Genomic DNA, 19136 nt, shown 5'->3' with positions numbered 1-19136 from the left:
GAGTGACTAAGCCCAGAGGTCCAAAAACTCCTAACAGAACGAAGGTCAAATAGCTTGGCACAAGTTATGCTTTGTTAGGGATCAATTCATATGCAATTTTTTTGTCGCCCGGTTACCTTATGCGAGATTGTCGAGGGAAGACATGATTCCTATATGCCGTAACAGAATAAATTTTACAGTGGATGATGCAGAAATAAACCATCGGCAATCGCACGGGTTTTCAGTAGTAGCTGTTGAGATGAATGCATGTAGGCTTTTTTAGACTGGCTTAAGCTATTCGTTCCTCTCTTGCATTTTTCAGCTTGGTACTTAAGCGGTGCTCCTTTTATTCGTCTTTCACAATGAAAAAGTTGGAACTTAAAGGAGCTTTGGTTTCTGACTTACAAAGCAGCGACAGTTTCTGTTGGAGTGGAACCGCGGAGTAGTGGTTTTCATTTGACGCCTTCTTCAGTTATTTCAGTATGCAATCACTTTGTTATTTCTTGAAATGAGAACAGTGTAAAAAGAGCAGAGCAGGACGAAGACAATTACATCTTCCATTGTTCAACATAATTCATTAGCTAAATACGGAGTAAGGTTCATTTGACTTTGCTATTGAGTCCTTTTCTTCCCTTTTTTTCTTATTGGGGAGTCTGCTTGCTTAAGGTGCCCATCACCCAAATCTTGTCTAAGTTATCTATTACATCATTCAGGTTTGAGAGAGCGACTAATGTACTGATAAAATGGACCTTTATTTATCCACACACACACCATCGTTTAAAGGAGAGATATTATATTTAGTGTCCACGTCATTTTACATGAAAAATTTGAATATTCTTCTCATCGGTAACTTCTTTCAAAGATTAAAATTGTAAAACCTGCCAGATAAAATTACACATTACTTCTTAAATCCATAAACTGCCCATTAGCTAAAAGAGAAAAAAACTATTTAAATTTCCGCTCAAAAAGAAAATTTCTCATTCTCAGTTACAGAACCTGTGACACATAGCACGCATTGGTTTTACTTTTACAGAATCAAAAGAGTGTTGTCTTTAACAGCCAACAATTAAACCATATGATGAGGACTGCTATTGTAGAGGGAATTTGCTTGAAAATTGAGGCTTACAGTGTCATTCAGTTGAATTTTCTTGAGAAATTACATGAGTCAACTCCAATGAAAAATTTTCAATTAATTTGTTTAGTATAGGGTTTCGTTCTTTTCTCTCTCTATCGGTAAGCCCCCTCATTTCCCAAAAACTCTTCCCTCTTTTGAAGCTCTCCCGTAAGCTCTCAGTTTCAGTTTCTGAAGCTGGGAGCCTACTTAGTCTATGGTTTTTTTTTTTTTTTTTTTTTTTTTTTTTTTTTTTTTTTTTTTTTTTTTTTTTTTTTTTTTTTTTTTTTTTTTTTTTTTTTTTTTTTTTTTGGAGAATGTGGTTATTACTAAATTTGGTGACCAGCCACCGAACGTTTTCGATGGCAGATTTGTTATTAAAGAATGAGAGTGTTCTTCTAGCTGCAGACTATGCTTTGTTATTTGCATTCTGGCATTTGCTTTGTTCTGTAGTTATTTTGGATTTACTAGACTTGAAAGTCTTCTATATACTTACTTACCAAAAAAAAAAAAGTCTTCTATATACTTCTTGAGTATTATTATGAGAAATGAATGGAATATCTCTTTTGACCAAAAAAAAAAAACCTCTGAGAAACTTCCACTTGTCAATCAAACTTGCATGGCGAGGTGGGACCCAGTCCTGATCGGAATAAAACAAGTTTGGCTTAGTCTACACATGTGGCAATATACGAGTGTTTTATGTAATTTATCCAAAAGGTCTTAAACCAATTATACAACGGACAATTCAATTCTAAATCTTCAATTGTGTCAAATTAATTCTAAACCTTTTGACGATTTATTAACGTAGTCCTTCCAGCCGAAAATCGCTGGCTTGGACGCTGGCTGTGCTGATAGAGGTTTTTGCAATTTTTTAAAAAAAAATTCTAAATTATTTATTTATTTTATTTTTTTTTCCTTCTTTTTTTCCTTTCTTTTTTTCTTTCCTTTTTATGGTTTACATAAAACACGTATGATTAAAATTATAAAACACTTGTTGCAATAAAACAGGTGTGATTATGAGTTACGACTTTCTTCCGATGGATTATAGAAGTAGAGGCGATTCGAACTCAAATCGAAGGTCAGGCCTAAACTTTTACCTAAGTTCCTCCATCATGAAAAGTATACGTTTTGTAATCTTCGAGTGAGGCCAGACTTTATTCGGGCCCATCACTTGAAAAATGGTGAGAATCCATGATTCAAGAGGACCTAGGCCCATGAAGACAGCAAAAGTAAGTCAAGACTTCAAAACAAGAAAAAGGAAATGATAACTTAAAAATTGAGGACGTTATAGGACGACTCCTTCCAATTGGATCCCCGATTGTCATTACTTAAATAATTGAGTTCAATCAGATCATAAAATCGAAGAGCTTTGCGCTAACAACAACATAATTAGAGCATTTGATTGGTGGAATTCAAAAGGAGGTGGAAAAGTTTTAAGGACTTCGGGATCAAGGCCCCCTACATGACTAAGACGTTGATTGGAAAAAGAAAAGAAAGAAGCACACAAAAAGAAATTTTCGAGGAAACTGGGGCAAAAGAAAGATAAAGCAGATGTTGATTTTGTTGTTTATTAGGATTTCATTTGTTCGTACGTGTATGAGTGTTTTAGAGGGTGAAGACTGATTGAACAAAAAAAGAGGAAGAACCAAACTCATGAGTCACACACTATTTTTGAAATTGGGATAAAGACACAAATGATACTTGAACTTTGGTCCAATATGTAATGTGATCACTGAATTTTTAATTTGTTCAATTTGGTCCTTGGACTATTGGTATATGTTTAACGTAGTCCATGAACAATATGAAATGTTCAACGTCGTCATTCTAGTAATTCAAGTTCAAGGACAATATTGAACATTTCTATATAGTTCAAAGACTAAATTGAATAGGTACCAATAGTCTAAGGATTATATTAAATAAATTGAAAGTTCATGGGCCATATTACACATTGGGCTATAGCTCAGGGATCACATTGCACAGTGGACCAAAGTCTAAGAACTATTTGTGTCATTTTCCCTTTGAAATGTGATGTTCTTTAAAAATAATTTCAAGCCAGAAATTTTGCAAAAAAAGAATTACTTGGGAAGAGAGAGAGAGAGCGCTCCATCACTACAAAAAAATAAGGTTTTAGCCACGAATTTTGCCACGAAATGTATTCATCGCTAATTTGCCTCGAAAAAGCAAAAAAAATTATTTTTAAAAAAATTCTATTTTTTAAAAATTTTTGCCACGAACTGTATTCGTCGCAAAATTCGTCGCTAATTTGTCCTGAAAAACAAAAAATATATATATTTTTTAAAAATTTCGAAAAAAAAAAAATTTTCAAAAAAAATTCTATTCTCTAGCTCAGAAATTAACAGGGATATAACCAAGAAACAATTTAAACTGTCTATTTCTCGAGACACCTAAGAAATTAACTAGTGGTGACGGAAAGATTACTATAGCAATGTACAAGTTTGGTATCAACGCCTAATAAGCAAATCTCCCGTAAAACACTAAATGGGATTATCTATCGCCTATCACATATGTAATGGATTTATCTCGAGTCCTTTTTTTTTGCCATGTATATCAATACTTGACTTTGGCTAAATTTCTCGTGTAACTTTAGACCTAAAAGAATCATCATGTAACTAATCGCATCCTTGTGTGTACATGCTTATTCGGTGCACCTATGATTTAATTCTAGGACATCTTACAAAAGGTATTTCCTTTGCATGACTTTCAAGCATCCGAAATAACTCCACAAATTCTAACAATATGTTGAAAGACCAAGCAGTTCCTGAAATGAGTACCATTCGGTAACATAGATATAAACAGCAAGTACCATCTATGTTCAAGGAAATGGAGATGTAAATGTGACAAATTCGGAGGGTAATATAAAAAGTCGCTTCACATAACTATTAATTGTCAAATGCAAACAATAACAACCAATTGATCAAGAGAACTTAATGAGATCAGATTTACAAAGTCACGAGACCTACCTAAATGACAAGCATAAGAACAAAAATAGTCACTAACATTTTCTACTTGTTGAATTCAGATCCTATATACATTCAAAAAGCAACAATGACAAGATAATATAGGAGCATGAAACTACCTTGACTCCCTTAATTCGTAGAGATCATAATAAGATACGCCCACTTCACCTACAAGTCAAAAGACATTTATTGGGAAGAATGAACATGGATACCAACAAGAAGCTACAACATTAAATCCTCAACTTAAGATTATTTCCAAGTGATATCATGGACTATATGCAAAGTTGATATTATTCAAGTAATATCCACCATTTCTTGGAAAATAATCTCACAAACGACATTCAAGAACTGCTCAATTCGAAGACTCGATGCTATGACATAATTGTCAAGAGGGCAAATCTCCCATTATGAAGAGAGAAAATAGTAGGGTAAACATAAACTACCGTCCATCACCAATATTACGCCATCAATACCTATATCCATATGTATCCAAAAAATTCCAACAAGAAGAGAACTACATCGAAAAAAAAAAAAAACTGTTACGGTCCAAGATCCGACGTTTACTTTACACAAACTTACCGGTATATCAATATGTGTCAAATACTTTCATCTAGAATATTTTAAACTGGCTGCTTGCAAAGAAGACCGACAACATGATCTCCCGATGAGGTGCCCACAATTAGCATTACATAGCTAGCTGTAATAAGAACCAAAAGACGAACTCCACCACACAAAATGGCAATAAAAACTAGCAAATTTGAAATAATGAGGATAAGGAACTCTAGGAACAAAAACAAGAAGCATACTCCTCCTTAAACATTGTAGAAAAATCGTACGAAGAACCGTTCTCTAAACACAAAACTAACAAATGCTCAATCAAAACACATAGTACGCACTCGCACTACAAAATGAAAGCTTACAAGAACTACACTCCGATGAAGGGAACAAGATACAAGACAAAAATGCGCCACTTAAATGCGACGTATCGAACATAAACAATACAACTCCTAATAAAACCAAATCTAAGCTTGTTAAACTTCCAAAAATTATAATCATCCATATAGCAACCGAGAAACGTAAAGGAAAATCACTTGATAACAAACAAAATTCTAATAGTAAACCAATGAGCACCACTCGATAAAATTAGTCTCGCAATTAACTATGTATATTACGGAAAACATTGACAACTCATCGCAGAAACCAAACTAAGCCGCTCACAAGCCAACAGACAATTCACATACAAGAATCCAAAAACCGATACGCATCGAACTTCATTTACCTTGTTGATGTGGGGCAAAGAAGAGTCCCTTGCTTGTCTATCTTGCCAACTCGAATCGAAACAAGTGGCATGCAAAAGCATATGGCCGGTATTCCAACTTCGCAGGCTCGAAATGCGATGATTAAAAACAAAAGCAAATCCAATAAACCAAAATCAAACAACAACTTGAACAAATTACCCAAACCTTCTCAATAACGGTCCAATCATGCAATATCTCATAAGGGACTCTGAACCATCCGTATGAAAATTAAAATTGAAAAGAGACTCCCTATCATCGCAGCACGGTAAAGCGTTTACCCCTCACAGCCACCAAAACGTAGCCATACATGCTACATACGCCGCGATTATCTCAAATCAATCCTCGTGCAATGAAATAAGCAAAAAACCCTAACGCTTCGAGCGATAGACACTTAATCCGGATCGAAACAATAAGTACCGACCGAGGTGAGCCAACAACCGATCCACAAATGCTACCGCCGACTCACTCGACTTCAACAACGGCTTCAATCTCTCATCCGCGCGGCAGCCCCAACCACTTGCATATCGAGCACCCGCAGCCCACCGCGTAACCCTATCCTCCCGATCGCTCCGCCGCATCAACGATCTCCGTCGCTCCCCGATGAAGACGTCGCTCGGCCTCTCCGCCATCCCAATCTCCTCGGCTGCCCCCTCGAGACCCCTCGAGCTCGGCCCGACTCCACCGAGGACGCGCCGATCGACGACAGATCGCCGGCTCGTCGCGGTCCGGGCCAGCATCCGGCGGTTCTCGCCGTTCTCTCCATCGCGAGCTAGCCATGGCGACCCGATCGCACCTCGCCGACCCAGCGAACCGGAAGAAACTCGAGATAACGAACCAGGAAAACCACCGATTCCGAGCTCCGAGGGGGCGGAAACCACCTAGGCGAGAGGCGAGAACAAAGGGAGAAGGGGAGGGACTATTGTTGCCATCCATCGTCGGAAGCGCCGCCGAATCGATCGGGTTTGGAGTCGGAAAACCCTAGACGCGTGCGGGCGATCGCGGAGGCCGCAAGAAGCGCGCCGGGATTCGGATCGGACCCGCGAATTCACGACGATGAGGCATCAAATTCCGCCGAAGACGCAAGCAAATTAGAGGTTGGATTTTGTAGATCGGGGCGACTTGAGAGGCTTGGGGGTGTGGGAGAGGGAGGAGAACAACGAGGGGATCCGAGAGAGAAAGAGAGAATCGGGTGAGGCGGCGGATAAAAGAATTTAGCGACGAACTTCGTGTTCGTTGTGCAAAATTCGCCACGGAATAATATTCGTGGCTAAATTCGTAGCTAATTAGCCACGAAAATAAATTTTAACTTCACTTTTCCCGATTTTTTTTATATTCGTGGCTAAATCCGTAGCTAATTATCCACGAAATAAATTCGTGGCACAATTCGTGGCTAATTAGCCACGGATTTAGCCAAAATAAACTTTCGCTTCACTTTTCCTACTTTTTTACGTTCGTGGCTAAATTAGTGGCTAATTAGCCACGAAATAAATTCGTGGCAAAATTCGTGGCTAATTAGCCACGGATTTAGCCACGAAAATAAACTTTCGCTTCACTTTTCTTTTTTACATTCGTGGCTAAATCAGGGCTAATTAGCCACGAAAATAAACTCTCTCTTCGCTTCGCCACTATTTTTATTTTCGTGGCTAAATCAGAGCAATTAGCCACGAAATAAATTGTGGAAAATGTGCGTGGCTAATTAGCCACGGATTTAGCCACGAAAATAAACTCTCTCTTCGCCGCCACTATTTTTATTTTCGTAGCTAAATCTGTGGCTAATTAGCCACAAAATAAATTGTGGCAAAATGCGTGGCTAATTAGCCACGGATTTAGCCGCGAAAATAAACTTTCGCTTCACTTTTACTACTTTTTTTTACATTCGTGGCTAAATGTGGCTAATTAGCCACGAAAATAAACTCTCTCTTCCGGCCACTATTTTTATTTTCGTGGCTAAATCTGTGGCTAATTAACCACGAAATAAATTCATGGCAAAATTCGTGGCTAATTAGCCACGGATTTAGCCACGAAAATAAACTTTCACTTCACTTTTCCTACTTTTTTTACATTCGTGGCTAAATCAGGCTAATTAGCCACGGATTTAGCCACGAAAATAAACTCTCTCTTCACTTTCGCGACTATTTTTATTTTCGTGGCTAAATCCGTGGCTAATTAGCGACGAATTTGTTTTTCGTTGCTAATTCCGTCGCAAATTAGCCACGGAAAATTGTTCGTCGCAAATTAGCCACGATTTTTTTTCGTCGCAAATTCTGTCGCAAATTAGCTACGGAAAATTTTTCGTCGCTAATTAGCCACGAATTTAGTTTTCGTCACAAATTCCGTAGCAAATTAGCCACGAATATTTTTTCGTGGCTACTTTTCGTGGCTAAATCCTCATTTTTTTTTAGTGCATTAAGCCAGAGGACGAGAGGCTCGCGAGGAGCATCTGCTTGTGTTTCAAAGCACCAGTGCCATTAACCATATTATGAAAATAATGAAAAAGTTGCATGTGAACTTCGTAACATTATTTGCATATTGTGAAAATTTGGAGCTTTTCGAGTTAATCAAAGATGAAAGTGTGTCCATCGCAAAAATTAAATGAAGTAAAGAGCAAAAAGTAGATGTATATTCAAGTGGTTTTAATTAAACTTCATGATCTTCATATGGGCATTAGAATTGTTCGTATATTTAGAGACAACCAAGGGAAAGCATCCAAGAAATTATGTTTCTGGGAATGTTCATCTTCCACCCAAACTGAGTCGCCCATGCTCTTGAAGGTTGTGCCGAATCAACGTCTCTTGCCTTCAAGACTTTGTCTTCGAGATCGCAAGACATGTTCTCGATCGCCAACCTAGCGTTCATGTGCTTGTAAGCTGATCCATGGCTTCGACCAACCATGAGACAAGCCTCACATGAGCTTTGTGTTCAAGACCCCCCGGAAAGGCCACTCTTTGCAGTCGTGATGATCGCCTTTTGAATAACTTCTTAATTCTCTCTAATCCCAACCATGTTAATTATGACTTTCACTGCAGAGCCAGATTCTCTATGAATGTTGCAGGAACAGTGCGATGTTTATAGTTTGGAGTCATGACCATAAATTATTACAGGAAGGCTTCAGGAGAGATCTCATCTCACAATTATTTCCATCTTTTTGGAGAGCAATCAGGATGTGAGTTTGCAAAATGCATTATATCAACATATCTTGCCTTCTTTAAACCGAAATGTGAAGAACATGTAGCTTCTGTTATTGGAAGAGATAATAGTACCAGCAGTATGTAAACTTTTATCGTGTTGTGTCGTGTCATACTTGAATTTTCAATTGATTGAATTAAATCACTTTTGACTAATGTGCAATATTATCTTAAAACTTTCAGTTGGTCCAATTAGACTCCTAATATATTTTCACATGCTTTTTGTCATCATTTTATTAATTAATTAAATTGAAATATGGCATGGACACCTTTTTCTTGGTCGGAGGACACCAATTTAATAAAGCTCGTGTTTGATGGAGAAAATTACGTGGATTCGTGTGTGTCGTGTTGACTAGAAATTGCAAAACCTTAATACACGTTACTTTAATGTGTGCACCATTCCCTCAGCCAACTTTTTCATTTCTCAACACGCACTATCATCCACTTGACTCTCTTCATTAAGGAATTTAGGTTTCTTGTCAAATAAGGATAAAGATGATGACTTTGAACTTTGGTCATTTTCGATGAACTTGCACACCAAAATTTGTGTTTTGCAAACTAAAAACCCAACTTTGGTCATTTTAATCTTATTGAGGTTGCTCACATGCCACTGAAGTAAATTTAATTTTTCAATGAGTTCGTAATGCAATTTTGAATTTAATCGAACGATGTGTTTGTTCTCATGTACATCAATTGTTCGAATTGGATATTTTGTTATGGCATATTAACCCTTCCTTATAATATAACGACATGCTTTGGCATACAATGTTTGCTTTATGAAAAATGTCATGGTCATGTTTTCGAGGAAATTGCACCAAAAGTCTTCATATTACGTACGAACTGAAATCAAGTGTCAAACCTTTCAATTGTTGCAATAAGGTCCTATGGAAATGGAAAGGTGTAATTGAGTCTTCAACCTCCTAGGTGGTGTAATCAATTCAGAAACCTTACTGCAAAGTGTAATAAAATCCTGAACCTATATTAAGAAGTGCAATTTAAAGTTATCGCGTACGTAGGCTTCAAGTGCTATCTGGCAAGGTTCGGCATTCTACATGGGAAAGGACTTGACTTGACTTTTTACAAAGGTTGATAACTTGATTGCACCAATCAAATAATTAGGACTTAATTGCATTCTTTGCAATGGATTAAGATTTTTGGTGCACTTTTGCTGTTATGTTGCTGTAGAGGGATTTCTTCTAGGTGGTGATTTATTTTTTAAAGTATTGCACTTGAAATACCTTAAGATTTTTCGACAAAAAATACCTTAAGATTTCTATACAGATTGGCTAGGAAATGAGGAGAGGGGATGATTTTACCAAATAAGTTAATTTTTAACTCGAATTGGTCATTGCGATTGAATTACAAATAAGTAGAGGGAATTTGCTTGAAAAGTGAAGATGTGCTTGGGACTCCAAAACACATTTTGAGGCTTATAGTGTCATTCAGCTGAATCTTTATGGGAAATTATTTCTTTTAAATATTGTAAGAGCAAGAATTGGGCGAGAAGAAAATCACAAACCACGGTTTTGTAGAGATAAGGCGTGGCCCCTTCACCGCACTTAACGAAGAAGAAAGCCATTGACCATCTTTTCTGTCTTTCGGAGTTTCTTTTCCTAGATACTTTTTGCTTCTTTTTCTCGTTGCCACACAAACTGATAAAGAAGAAATTGGCAAAAGGACACTATAAGTGCATAACTTGTGTCAGCGCTCACTTTGGGCCATAACTTTTTCGATCACTTTGATGCCAAGTCGGAGGAAAACGATCACTTAAGTGTCATAACTTTTTTTGATCACTTTAGTGCTAAAATTTTTGAAAACGGTCACTTAAGTGCTAAAATTTTTGAAAAACGAACATTTAAGTGCTAAAATTTTTGAAAAATGATCACTTAAGTGCCAATCTCCGGCGAGACTCCGGCGAGCAACGCGCCTTCAAAATTAATAAAAAATGCCACGTCGATTTCCGGCGAAAAATTGTGTACGGCACCGGAATTGGCACTTAAGTGATCGTTTTCAAAATTTTAGCACTTAAGTGATCGTTTTTCAAAAATTTTAGCACTAAAGTGATCCAAAAAAAGTTATGGCACTAAAGTGAGCGCTGTACACAAGTTATGGACTTGTAAGTGTTCTTTTTGCCAAAGAAATTAATTAACCATCAGCTTTTACTCGTCGCACGGGGCAAGTAACATGTATCGTGGGAAGTTATTGAAATAATAGTTCGAACACTTAAAGAAAAAATAAAAAACAATTATCATGTGTGAAACCGTTGAATAGAAGTTACAAGTAGTCAAAAAGATTACTAATTTAGAAATCAACCAACTACCAAATGAGCGGTGACAAATATGACTTGTGTAGTCAAAAAGTTATATAACTAACCACAAGCTATGTAAGTTGGTTACACAATTTATCGTTGTTGCCATTGATATCGATATAGTTATATGTTTAAAATTGTGAAATACATCATCTATAAGAGATGATTCAATGGTTTTTGAGAAGTACGATACCCGTAAAATCGTTCACTATTAAATTGAAATGTAATAAATTTAAGTTTTACTGATCTCGATAAGGAAGGTTGTGATTTTTCATTTTTCAAGCTAATGGAGAAGGGCGTGAGGCACGGCTTTCTAGTTCTTCTTTTCTTTTAAATATTGTAAGAGTAAGAATTGGGCAATAACAAAGCCATTAACTATCTTTTCTGTCTTTGGAGTTTCTTTTTTGAGTAACTTTTTACTTTTTTTTTTCTTTTTCTCGAAGACTAATAAAGAAGAAAGTCATAACCGTTGTTGAACCTCAATCATCCAGACCAATTCATATGTAAGGGATCAATTCTGAAATTTATCGCTCAATGCATTGACAATTGAGATTTCGCTAAATATCTTCGAGAAAATTGTCCAAAAAGTTCTAAATCTATTGCACTATGGCCAATCTAGTCCTAAACCTTTCAATTTTGTCAATTGAGTTCTAAACTTTTTCACGTTTTGCCAATTGAGTCTATTAGACTAATTTTAGCTGGAAATCACTAACATGGATGCCAGTAATGCCACGTAGAATAGTCGGTGCTGACATGGACAATTTTTTATAATTTCTTTTTTAAAAATTGATTTTTTATTTTTTATTTTCTTTTTTTCTTTCTTTCTTTTCCTTTTGTTTTTTCTACCAAGTTTGGCGAGGGTCGTCAACCAACCACAAGCGAAGGCCGGTGACCCTTGTCAGCCACTAGGTGAGGGCCACAAAGCCTTGTGGCCCTCACTAGGTCTGGGAGAGGGCCGCGCCCCTCGCTCATGTATGGTGAGGGTCTAGGCGACCCTCACATGCGGGCAGTGTGTGCCTCGGGGCCCTCGCCCAGTGACCGGTGAGGGTCAATCGGCCCTCGCCTATGACCGATCCGCTAGGATTGTAAGAAAAAAAGAAAAAGAAAAAAAGAATTAAAATTTAAAAGAATAATAAAAAATTCAAAACTTTTTTAAAGAATTATTAAAAATTATCCGTGTCAGTGTCAGTTGTGCCATGTAGAACGGTCGGTCTCCACGTCAGCGATTTCTGGCTAAAATTAACCGAATGGACTCAATTGATAAAACGTGAAAAGATTTAGGATTCAACTGACAAAATTGAAAAGTTTAGACTGAATTGGCCAAATGCAATAGGTTTAGGACTTTTTGAACATTTTTTCCAAATATCTTCATCTATAGAGAACCTTTATGTGGTGGTATATGGGGTTTCGAATGGGCGTACTAGTAATATTTCTTGTTTGGCATGTGATGGGATTTGCCCATTCAAAATTTACAAGAGTTTGGAAATGAAAGCTTGCTAATTGGTCTGAGGATGACTTTAATTGGGAGCCATGCTCCCAGATTGAGGAATGATGTCTTATTCAATACGCGTGAAATAGGGCAAGTAACGTGCATCGTGGGAAGTAATTGAAACGATAGTTCGAAAACTTAATGAAAAAATAGAAAATGTCCATGGTGTATGGTGTGTGAACCCTTATATAGAAATTACAAGTAGTCAAAAAGTTTACTGTTTAAGAAAGTGGAGGAGAGAGACACAACGAAAGCGGGAACAAACCATGAGGAGAGCCAGTACGTGGCGGCCCTTTAATGCACTTGATAAAGGGTGGAAAATTTTTAACCATATTTTTATATTTTTTCAGGTAATGCTTAAGTAACAGTCACAGTTATTATTGCAAGTAACGGGGGCATGTAGGCCACAAAGATGTAATTGATAGAAAAAGGTAACTGGTTTTATGCTAGCATTATGATAAAAAATTTCCTTCTCTCCATTACAACTTGTGTTATGCGAGCATCACAACTGGTGGCCCACATATCACCGTTACTTCCAATAGTAACGGTGACTGTTATGCTAGCATTATCCTTTTTTTTATTATTATCGTTTGAAGTCTCTCTTCATTGCAGTATCCTAATCTCCACTTTTGCATCCAATATTTATGAGAAAAATGTGAGATTGTCATTGAATAAAAAATTATATTTTTCACATCTTTATACGTTACGGTGTTTCATATAAACAGTTCAATAAAACACATTTGATTATGAGCTATGACTTTTTCTAATGGATTATATAAGTAGAGGTGATCCGTGCTCTAATTGAGGGTCTAGCCTTAATTTTCACTTAGTCCCTCCATCATAAAAGTATACGTTTTCTAAATCTTCAAGTGAGACGTGACTTTATTCTGGCCCAGCATGGGTAACACGACGAGAATCCCATGACTCACGAGTGAAAACTGGAAAAAGTAAGCCAGGAACTTAAAGACAAACTGATTGCAAAAAGAAAAGTGGGGCAAAAGAAAGATAAAGCCGAAGTTGATATTTTTTGTTTCCGAGGAATTCATGTGTTCATACACTCATGAGTGTTGTAGGAGGTGAAGACTGGCTGAGCGAAAGAAGAGGAAGACCCGCGCTAGTCAAGTGAATCTTTTATTGGCGCCTAGATGAGTTGCACTACTTTCGAAATGTGATCTTTTTAAAAATGATTTCAAACTAGAAATTTCACAAAAGGATAAAGGGAAATTACTTGGAGAGAGAGAGAGAGACATCCATTGATCCAGAGGACGAGAGGCTTGCGAGGAGCATCTGCTTGAACTTCAACGAACCAGTAGAAGAGCACCATTAACCATATACTGAAAATTATGAAAAGACTCAAGGTCCCGAGAACTGGATTAGGTGAAGAATCTCCAGCACGGTGTTGGTAGGTAGACGATCGGAATGTCGAACGAATTAGGGGAGATGATTAGGGCACAGTCGCCTATGGAGAGGCCAAGGCGGGAGCGAAGGGAGAAAAAAAGACCAAACTCGGCCACGATCTCTCTTTTTTTTTTTTTTTTTTTTTTGTTCAAAGGATGACTAGGGATTGAGTCTCATCGTTGGGTCCTAGTTTACTTATTATACCCAAATGATGCATGCTAAACTGTTTGGAAAAGGAAAAGATATTATCTTTGCAATTTAATATCGTCAATCACGAAAAAAGAAAACTTTTTCACGAAAATGCTGTCCTGCTGTAAAAGGCATCGGCCTCCACTGAGGAGCTTCAGGAATGATGTTCCATCTATAAGTATGTCATCAATTTTGTTAACAATATGTAAACCTGAACCATCTCCCACCTCCCAAAACCCAACCATCCCCTAAATCATGGTTTCTTCCTTTTGGCTGTCCACCCTGTCTCCTTTAGCTGTCTTCTTCTTCTTCTTCTTCTTCTCGCTCTTCTTGGTAGGCACCACTTCATTTCATGGTGCAGGCGTTGTTGCTTCCCCCACTTCTTTTTCCACTATCCAGGCGATCGAGAATAGAGATGGAGCAGTGGCTCTCCTAAATTGGAAATCTACTCTTGACAACCATAGCCAGTCTCTCCTCTCCTCATGGCATGGCGACAATCCTTGCGGCTTTACCGGTGTCGCTTGCGATGACTTTGGAGCCATCGCCCATCTAAATCTTTCCTACCTCGGCTTGAGAGGAACTCTAGACAGCCTCGACTTCTCGCGCTTAACCGGTGTGGTTAGCTTTGAACTTGCCAACAACTCGATCTATGGCTCCATTCCCTCAAGTATCGGTAACCTTTCCAAACTCAACTCTCTTAATCTTTGCTTCAATGAACTGTCCGAGGACATTCCTCCAAGTTTAGGTATGCTAGAGAGTCTTCATTATTTGCACCTTTGTTCAAACAACGTGAGTGGACACATTCCTTGGGATATTGGACGGTTGGATTCTCTTTTGGCACTTGATTTTGCCATAAACAAGTTCACCGGTCCTATTCCTGCTTCACTAGGGAACTTGAATAGCCTGATTTATCTTTATTTTTTTTTTTGGTAACCCAGGAACCCCGCACGGCCGACGCCCGGGAGGTAAACCCCGGGGCGACACGTGCTAGCCACCACACACGTGCACCGGTTAAGTCACCCGCGGCGCCCGGATTCGAACACCCAACCTTTTGCAGAAGAAATGCCCTTTCAGGCACCTGTTTATCTATGGAAAATCAACTTTCGTGGCCCATTCCCGCTTCTCTTGGAAAATTAGGCAATTTAACCGAATTGAGCATTTCGCGCAATAATATTTCCGGTTCCATTCCGAGAGAGATAAGTGACTTGAGGAATTTGAAAATTCTTTACATATGGCGAAATGGACTTTCGGGACCCATACCTTCAGAAATCGGGAGGCTCACTTCTCTTATTGAACTTGACCTATCATACAACATTCTCAGCGGCTCAATACCTTCAGAAATCGGGAGGCTAACATCTCTTACAAAATTAGATTTCGGGGATAATAATTTGACCGGTCCTATCCCTGCTTCACTGGGGAACTTGAGCAGCCTCATTCATCTTTATCTATGGAAAAATCAACTGTCAGGGCCCATTCCTGCTTCTCTTGGAAAATTAGGCAATTTAACCGAATTAAGCATTTCGCGCAATAATATTTTCGGTTCCATTCCAAGAGAGATAAGTCACTTGAGGAATTTGAAAATTCTTTTAGCATGGCAAAATGGACTTTCGGGACCCATACCTTCAGAAATCGAGAGGCTTACATTTCTTACAAGTTTAGATTTTTGGGGTAATAATTTGACTGGTCCAATCCCTGCATCAATTGGAAGCCTGGCCAATCTAACTCAACTGGACCTTGCCAACAACAAATTCTTTGGTACCTTGCCTTCTGAATTCAATAAGTTAACACGGATGACTTATTTGCAGCTACATGATAATGAACTAGAGGGTGAACTGCCAAAAGATGTATGTCTTGGGAGATCATTGCAAAAATTCTCCGTCTCCAATAATCATTTCACAGGTCCCATCCCTACGAGCCTAGAGAATTGTAGCACATTAATCAGATTGAGGCTTGACACAAACCAACTTACTGGAAATATAGCAGATGCTTTCGGAATATATCCGCATCTAAATTTTATGGACTTGAGCCACAATCATTTGAGAGGCGAACTTTCGTGGAAATGGGAATATTGTCGTAATTTGACGAGCTTAAGGTTATCAAACAATGACCTCTCTGGTGAGATACCCGTAATATTTGGAAGGATGGCTCAATTACAGCTACTCGACCTTTCTACAAATAATTTAAGAGGAAAGATTCCGAGGGAAATGGGAAACCTGTCAATGTTGTTAGAACTCTACCTAAGCAGCAACGCGATCATGGGAAATATCCTGATTGAGATTGGACTTTTATCCCATCTAGCACATCTAAACTTAGCTTCAAACAATTTGAGCGGATCGATACCGGTGCAACTAGGCTCATGCAAAAGCTTGTTGAGCTTGAACTTGAGCATAAACAAATTTGAGGGAAGCATTCCTCCTGATATAGGCAACACACAAGTCCTGGAGGTTCTTGATCTGAGTTATAATATTTTGTCAGAAAATATTCCAAGAGAACTTGCAATACTGAGAAACTTGCAAGTTCTAAATATCTCCCACAATAGCCTATCTGGTTCCATCTCACATATTTTTGGTGATATGTTGGCCTTGACTTCAATTGATGTATCCTACAACGATCTGGAAGGTCCTCTCCCAAATGTCAAGGCTTTCAATGAGGCTCCATTTCTGGCAATACAGCATAACAAAGGGCTCTGTGGAAATGTTGTTGGCTTACCAAAATGCAATTCTACTGGGAGCAAGAAATGCATTCGACACAAAGGAGCTAGAATCACAGTTATTCTCATTCTCTCGTTCTTGGGGTTTCTCCTTCTCTCTTGCACCTTGATCGTTCTTGTAATCGTCAATCATCATCAAAGAAGAATTATCAATAGAAAGAACAATGAACGGACAAATGATTTGGATTTCATGCGTATTTTGAGCTATGATGGCAAAGTTTTCTACGACCGAATCATCCATGCCACGGAAGGATTTGACTCCAAGTACTATGTGGTGAAGGAGCATATGGAATCGTTTTTAAAGCTGAAATATCAAAAGGTCAAATGGTTGCTGTTAAGCAAATCTCCTCATTCCGGGACGATAGTGAGATTATTGATTTGATACCATTTGAAAGGGAAATTCAAGCCTTAACAAACTTACGCCATCGTAACATTGTGAAATTTTATGGATTTTGCTCTCATGTTCAACGTTATTTTTTGGTGTATGAATACATTGAAAGAGGAAGCTTGAGAACAATTTTGAACGATGATGAAAGAGCAAAAGAATTTCAATGGGACAAGAGGGTAAATGCGGTCCGAGGAGTTGCGGATGCATTGTCCTATATGCATCACGAATGTTCACCTCCATTGATTCATCGAGACTTGACTAATAACAACATTCTATTGGATCATGATTATGAGGCTCATGTTTCTGATTTTGGCACTGCAAGGCTGTTGAGGCCAGATTCATCAAATTGGACTATTATTGCTGGCACCATCGGGTATATTGCTCCAGGTACTTCATAATCTCTTTTCAATTTCAATGGACATTTAATGTCAAACATCCTTCTATAATTGAACTTTCACTAGGTTCTTTAATTGTTTAATATTTTTTTTATGGAAATTAGTTTACTAATTTAGAGTTTTCAAGTTTAGTGTCGATCAGAAAGCTTTCGGATTTCCCTAATAAAGAAAAATTGGCAAGTGATGAAAAAATATTATAATTGATCCATTTCTAGAATATGAAGTTCATGTTACCTAAATGATGCTCGTACTTTAAACGTTAAACAAAATCATTTGAACTTCGGCATAGACTCCCATGCTCAATGTAGGTGTAAATCAAATAGAAATTTATACTCGTAATCGTAATGATATGGGAAGCAATGTTGTCAACTAAAATATAGCTTGTGATCAAGGTTATAAAAAAATATGATTTCTCCACTTGCAGAGCTAGCTTATTCTACAATTCCTACCGAAAAGTGCGACGTGTATAGCTTTGGGGTTGTCGCATTAGAGATAATCATGGGAAAGCATCTAGGAGATCATGTCTCTCGAGAATGTTCAGTGTCTGCCAAAACTAAGTCGCCGATGATGTTGAAGGATGTGCTAGATCAACGTCTCTCACCTTCTAGACTTCGCCTTCGAGATGCGCAAGACGTAGTCTTAATTGCCAAGCTTGCGTTCGCGTGCTTGCAAGCCGATCCACGGCTTCGACCGAGCACGGGACAAGTCTCGCGCGAACTTCTCCATCAAATACCATTTGAAATGCCACTCTCTACGGTCAGCTTAGAGCAACTTCACAATCTCAGTATTAGGAAATTTGGAGCACTCACAGGGGATGGTATGTTTTAAATTTACTTTTCATGTGTTATTTTTTGTTTGGTTTATTATAATGATGACAATCGCCTTTAATATCTTCTTAGTTCTTTCTCATCCCAATCATATGATCTATGATTTTCACTGCAGAGCCAGCTTCTCTTAAAACATTACAGGAATAGCGCGATGTTTATTGTTTGGAGTCGTGGCACCAGAAATAATTATAGGAAGGCTTATGGGGAGATCTCATTTCACAATTATTTCGAAATTTTTGCAGAGTAATCAGGAAGTGAATTTGCAAAATGGATTAGATCGACATCTATTGCCTTCTTTTAATTGAGATGTAAAGAACTTGTAATTTTTGCTTCCGGAAGAGATAATGATACTAGTTGTCTGTGAATTTTATCAAAGTGTAGTGTCATACTTGAATTTTTAATTAGTTCAATTAAATCACTTTTGACTAATGTGCAATACCATTCCAGAATTTATAATTGGTTCAATTCCATATGATAATTGGATCTACCTAATTTCCAGATTCAATAACATAAGTTGATCATTGAAACTTCTGGAGCCATTAAATTAGTAAAACTGGACAGATATTATATTTCTTACACGAAGTCCATGCTCGCTTCTTTAAACGTCAAATTAGCATCTTTGAACCATTGTTAATTGACGTTTACTTAAGGCCATTTCATTATCTTGCGTAATGAGAAGATTAACCAGACTGTATGTGTATCTTTACCATTTTCATTGTTGTCAAAGCTGTCAAAAGCTGGAGCTGGTTTCAGCATCATCCCTCTTAGGCTCCGCACTCATTATCGCCATCTGCATGTTCGCTTCATGAAGGTAAATACATATTTCATAACTCCTCGTTGTTGAAGATGTGCCACTTATGCAATTTCCAAACGAGTTTACT

General features: G+C 37.9%; 1 pseudogene; it reads left to right on the top strand.

The window, feature by feature from the left end:
• Nucleotides 1–14157: 14157 nt before the first annotated feature.
• LOC115664573 (MDIS1-interacting receptor like kinase 2-like) lies at nt 14158–18402 on the top strand (annotated as a pseudogene).
• Nucleotides 18403–19136: the final 734 nt, after the last annotated feature.

The sequence above is a fragment of the Syzygium oleosum genome, unplaced genomic scaffold (assembly GCF_021117445.2).
Source record: "Syzygium oleosum isolate NSW1041296 unplaced genomic scaffold, Sole_v2.1 Sole_v2.24, whole genome shotgun sequence".
Classification (NCBI taxonomy): Eukaryota; Viridiplantae; Streptophyta; class Magnoliopsida; order Myrtales; family Myrtaceae; genus Syzygium; species Syzygium oleosum.
This window is presented reverse-complemented; position numbering and strand designations above follow the sequence as displayed.